Below are 6423 nucleotides of genomic sequence, written 5' to 3'. Positions count from 1 at the left end.
TCTCTCTCCCCGACTGTGAGACCCCATTGCAATGGTCCCTATGCCTGTCACCGTGGCTCCCTTTGAATAAAGTCTGCCTTATCATCTTCAACAGCATCATGAATAATTTTTCTTTAATAATTTTATCACAAATATTACATTGCAAATTAAGTATGTACATAACTTATGAAAACAGGACAAAAGGCCGGGCACAGTGGCTCACGCCTGTAATCCCAGCACTTTGGGAGGCTGAGGCAGGTGGATCACCTGAGGTCAGGAATTCAAGACCAGCCTGGCCAACATGGTGAAATCCCGTCTCTACTAAAAATACAAAAAATTAGCTGGACGTGGTGGCGGGCACCTGTAATCCCAGCAACTTGGGAGGCTGAGGCAGGAGAATCGCTTGTACCCAGGAGGCAGAGGTTGCAGTGAGCCAAGATCAGGCCACTGCACTCCAGCCTGGGCAACAAGAGTAAAACTCCATCTCAAAGAAAAAAAAGAAAATAGGATAAAAATGGATGAGATGACTGTTGGAATACCTATTTTGTTGAGTATTTTCTCTGGTGATTATTTTCATATATATATATACATATATAAAACATGGTGCTTTGTAGTAAGATTCTAATGAATGTCATAAAAATGCTCATGTGTGGTCATATCGACATCCACCTTTATGGGGAGAATTTAGTGATTTTTATTGTTCTTACAACCATCATTGCACACTTAACAGAATCTGAAAGCTAGAAGTTTCCTTAAAAATCATCATCATTTCAGAAAAATAACAGATGCTGGTAAGGATTCAGAGAAAAGGGAACTCTCATACACTGCGGTTGGAATGTAAATTAGTACAGACACTATGGAGAACAGTATGGAGATTTCTCAAAAAACTAAAAATAGAACTACCAAACGATACAGCAATCCCACTACTGGGCATATAACCAAAGGAAAGGAGATCACAACTTCAAAGGGATACATGCATCCCCCTGTTTATTGCAGCATTATTCACAACAGTGTCCATCATCAGAAGAATGGATAAAGAAAATGTGGCATATTTACACAATGGAATATTTTTCAGCCATAAAAAAGAATGAAATCATGTCATTTGCAGCCTCATGGACCGAACTGGAGGTCATTATATTAAGTGAAATAAGCCAGACACAAAAAGACAAGTATCACATGCACTCACTGGTGTGGAAGCTAAAAAAGCTGATCTCATAGAGGTACAGAGTAGAATGATAGTTACCAGAGTCTGGGAAGGATGTTGAGGGTTAGGACAAACAGTAGCTAATTAATGGGTACAAACAGCCAGGCACAGTGACTCACGCCTGTAATCCCAGCATTTTGGGAGGCCAGGGTGGGTAGATCGCTTGAGTTCAAGAGTTTGAGATCAGTCTGGGCAACATGGTGAAACCCTGTGTCTAAAAAAAATTACAAGTATTAGCTGGGCATGGTGGTGAGCACCTGTGCTCCTAGCTACTCAGGAGGTTGAGGCAGTGATTGAAATCGCACCACTGCGCTCCATCCTGGGTGACAGAGTGAGACTCTGCCTAAAAAAAAGGGGGGGGGGTACAAACATGAAAACATGCAGTTATAATAAATAGAAATGTAATTGCCCAAGGGATTCTTCCTGCCTGCTGCACAGACAAAATCAATCCACTGAGACCACGGCACTGCAGTAAGAAAGAGTGTAACTGACTAGAGGCCATCCACTTGTGAGAACTGGAGTTATCACGCAAATCAGTTTCCCTGAAGGCTCAGAAGCTAGGGTTTTTATGGACAATTTGGTGGGCAGGAGACTAGGGAATGGGTACTGCTGACTGCTTGAAGATTAAATCATAAAGGTGTGTGCTGAGTCCACCTCTGGGTGGGGTCACAGGACCAGTTGAGTCATGAGTCTGGGTGGGGTCAGTCTGAAAAACATCTCAGAAAAAACAATCTTAGGTTCAACAATATTGTTGTTATCTATAGGAGCAATTGGGAAGGTCACAAGTCTTGTGACCTCCGGCCACAGGACTCCTGCGCAGTAATGGGTGATAGAAATTATGCCTACATTTTAGCAGAGTTCATGCTCCTCCCATAATGCTATTCTTGTGGCCTTTCATTAGTCTTAAAAATGCAGTTTTCTGTCCCTGAGCAAGGAAGGGGTTAGTTTTAAGGAGGAATTGTTATTATCCTTGTTTTCAAGTTAAGTTATAAACTGAATTCCTCCCAAAGCTAGCTTGGCCTATGCCCAGGAATGACAAAGGACAGCTTGGGGGTCAGACACAAGATGGAGTCGACTATGTCAGATTTCTTTTACTCTCATAATTTTGCAAAGGTCGTTTCAGAAGGAATAAGTTACAATGTTCTGTAGCACAGTAGGGTGACTATAGCTAACAACAATGTATTGTACATTTCAAAATAGCTACAAGTGAGGACTTGAAATGTCCTCCACACACAGAATTGATAAATGCTCATGGTGATAGATATTCTAAATACCCTGACTTGCTCATTACACATTCTATGCATGTAACAAAATATCACCTGTACCTCATATTTACAAATATTATGTGTCAATAAAAAATATATTTATAAAATAAAAATAAATTTTAAAAAATTTTAAGTCATCTTATCAGGATTAGAAAACTAAGGCCAAAAAAAGCTAAGGTCTTATCCTAGACCACCGACTTAGTTGCTGAACGAAAATGAGGACTCAACTCCTCTAACTTCTGTGGTATGCCCTTTTCACCATACAGGTAACATTATCTTCACTGGCAAACACAGAGGTCATCTACGTTGGTGGCACCTTCTGGATATGGGCAGCGTACAAGCCAGCAGCCTTGTCCCTGTCCTTTCCAGGATTTTAAACCTAAGGCAGGCAATATTATAAAATGATGAATGCAACATGGATCAAGGTAAGTAACATAAACAGGTACAGATACTACGTAATGAACAGGCTCCTTCCAGTACATACTTTACAAATCTACGTTATGCATGCAGGTGAAGGTACAAAGGTTCGGTGAGAAAGCTTTATGTTTAGAGCACAGGAAGAATGAAGAATCAGTTTCTTATTTCTTACAACCCTAGAAGTTAACATTATTCCTATCTTACAAATGAGGAAACTGAGGTACAGAGAGCTGAAGAAGCTTGGAAATGTCACACAACTGCTAAGAGGCAGGACCTGGACGGGTGATCCATCCTCCACATGCTTGACCACTAAGACAACGTATCTCAGCCTTTTGTGATTTGCAATCTCCCTTTTTGAATTCCATTAGGAATTTTCTTAACCATATCACCATTTGTGCATGGAATATGATTAAGTTATTATAAGTTAGTTTTGTGGCAATTTATTTTTTTGCATGTGTTTGTTTTTCTTACTGACAGGGTTTAACTCTGTTGTCAAAGCTGGAGTGCAGTGGCGTGATCTTGGCTCACTGCAGCCTCTACCCCCTGGACTCAAGGGATCCTCCTGCCTCAGCCTCCTGACTAGCTGGAACTACAGGCACACACCACCATACCTAGCTAATTTTTGTATTTTCTGTAGAAAGAGGGTTTCCCAGGCTGGTCTCGAACTCCTGGCCTCAAGCAATCCTCCCACTTAGCCTCCCAAAATGCAAGGATTATGGGTATGAACAACCACACCCAGCTCTTCTGGCAATTTGGCTAGGCTATACTACCCAGTTATTCAAACAAACACTAATCTAAGCATTGCTGTGGGAGTACTTGTAGATGTGATTAAACATCCACAACCGGTTGACTTTAAAGGAAAATTATCCCAAGTTATCTGGATGGGTCTCATCCAATCAGCTAAAGGTCTTAAAAGCAAATCAGGACTGGGTGTGGTTGCTCAAGCCTGTAATCCCAGCACTTTGGGAATCTGAGGCAGGCAGATCACTTGAGGTCATGAGTTCGAGACCAGCTTGGCCAACTTGGTGAAACCCCATCTCTACTAAAAATACAAAAATTAGCGGGGCATGGTGGCACAGACCTATAGTTCCAGCTGCTTGGGAGGCTGAGGCACGAGAATTGCTTGAACCTGGGGGAGGCGGAGGCTGCAGTGAGCTGCAATTGTGCTACTGCACTTCAGCCTAGACGACAGAGTGAGACTCTGTCTCAAAAAAAAAAAAAAAAAAAGGAGCAAATATGTTTTTCTCCGATGAAGAATTTGTTGAGTGCAGTGTCAGCTCCTGCCTCAGAGTTTCCCCTCTGCTGCTGACCTGTCCTACATATTTTAGACTTGCCTAGCCAGACTGCACTATCATGTAAACAAATTTCTTGAGATAACTCTCTCCATCTTTGTGTATATGTATTCTACTGGTTGTTTCTCTGGTAGAATCTAGACGGATAGAACTGTTAAGATTGTATTGTATTAAATTTCATTTAAATCTAATATTTTATGGTATGTTCCATAAACTATAATTTTTAACCTTATTCCATATACTAAATAATTTCTTTTTAATTTACTTTATTATTTTCTACAAAGTATTTCATGTTTGGTTTGGGGATCAAATAAGTATTAGCATATGAATAAATTTACTGATGTCTTCATTGCATCAAAAATTGACAAAATTGCTCTCATGCCCTAATACTTGAAATTGTTGGCCAGGCGTGGTGGCTTACACCTGTAATCCCAGCACTTTGGGAGGCTGAGGCAGATGGATCACTGGAGGTCAGGAGTTCGAGACCAGCCTGGCCAACATGTCTCCACTAAAAATACCAAAAATTAGCTGGACATGGTGGCAGGCGCCTGTAATCCCAGCTGCTTGGGAGGCTGAGGCAGGAGAATCACTTGAACCCAGGAGGCAGAGGTTGCAGTGAGCCGAGATCACGCCACTGCACTCCAGCCTGGGTGACAGAGGGAGACTCCACCTCAAAATACATAAATAAATTGTTGCCTTTTTTTTTTTTAAAGAAAAAACGATTGCTTTGTTTTCATAATTTTCGTTTTGTTTGTGAATAATGAGTTTCTGACTGGTCTTTGCAAGCACTCGTTTCTATCGTTTTTTTGTTTGTTTGTTTTTTTAAGACACAGTTTCACTCTTGTTGCCCAGGCTGGAGTGCAATGGTGCAATTTCGGCTCACTGCAACCTCTGCCTCCCGGGTTCAAGCAATTCTCCTGCCTCAGCGTCCCGAGTAGCTGACATTACAGGCATGGGCCACCGCGCCCTACTAATTTTTGTATTTTTAGTACAGACGGGGGTTTCACCATGTTGGCCAGGCTGGTCTCGAACTCCTGACCTCGTGATCCCCCAGCCTCGGCTTCCCAAAGTGCTGGGATTACAGCCGTGAGCCACTGCGCCCTGTTTATATCTTTATATTTTAAGTTGTTGGGGAGGAAGGTCCCTTCTAAAGGATTTTAAAACTGAAAGTCCTGTATCCCAGAAACCCCTCAGCCCTGTTGATGCTATTAGCTTCCTTCCTAATAGATGGATATAACATCAGTTACTTTACAGGTTTCTTCTCTTTTCTTTATTTTTAAGACAGAGTCTTGCTGTGACACCCAGGTTGGAGTGCAGTGGTACAATCTCGGCTCACTGCACTCTCCGCCTCCACAGGTTCAAGCGGATTCTCGTGCCTCAGACAGTCAAGTAGCTGGGACTACAAGCGCACACTACCATACCTGGCTAATTTCTGTATTTTTAGTAGAGTTAGGGTTTTGCCCTGTTGGCCAGGCTGGTCTCCAACTCCTGGCCTCAAGCAATCCGCCTGCCTCAGCCTCCCGAGGTGCTGGGATCACAGGTGTGAGCCACTGCGCCCAGCCACATTGCAGGTTTAAAAGATTCCTGGCAATGTCAAGCACTCGAATCTTCCAAAACTAGCCACTAGACACGTGGCTACCAGGCCTTCAAATTTTGGCTAGTGCAACTCACAAGCTGAATTTTTTATTTTACTTAATTTTTAAATTTAAATTATTTCATTTTATATTTTGAGACAAGAGTCTCGCTTTGTTGCCCAGGCTGGAGGGCAGTGGCACAATCTCAGCTTACTGCAACCTCCGCCCCCCGGGTTCAAGGATTCTCCTGCCTCAGCTTCCCGAGTAGCTGGGACTACAGGCGTGCACCACCATGACCAGCTAATTTTTTTGTATTTTTGGTGAAGACAGGGTTTCACTATGTTGGCCAGGCTGGTCTTGAACTCCTTGACCACGTGAGTCACTGCGCCCAGCTAAATTTAAAAATTGATACTTGATTCAGCTTTTGGAAAACTTTTAAGTATGACTGGAATAACAGAATATGTGACTCTACACTTTCAACTGTAAATTTAATAAACTCTACCAGCCCGGGCAACAGTGAAACCCGTCTCTACCAAGAAAATAATAATAATAAATTTAATTAACTGGCAGTGGTGCTACGCACCTGTGGTCCCAGCTACTTGGGAGGCTGAGATGGGAGAATCGCTTCAGCCCAGGAGGTTGAAGCTGCAGTGAGCCGAGACTGAGCCACTGCAATTCAGGATGGGTGAGAG

The sequence above is a fragment of the Pongo pygmaeus genome, chromosome 15 (assembly GCF_028885625.2).
Source record: "Pongo pygmaeus isolate AG05252 chromosome 15, NHGRI_mPonPyg2-v2.0_pri, whole genome shotgun sequence".
Lineage (NCBI taxonomy): Eukaryota > Metazoa > Chordata > Mammalia > Primates > Hominidae > Pongo > Pongo pygmaeus.
This window is presented reverse-complemented; position numbering follows the sequence as displayed.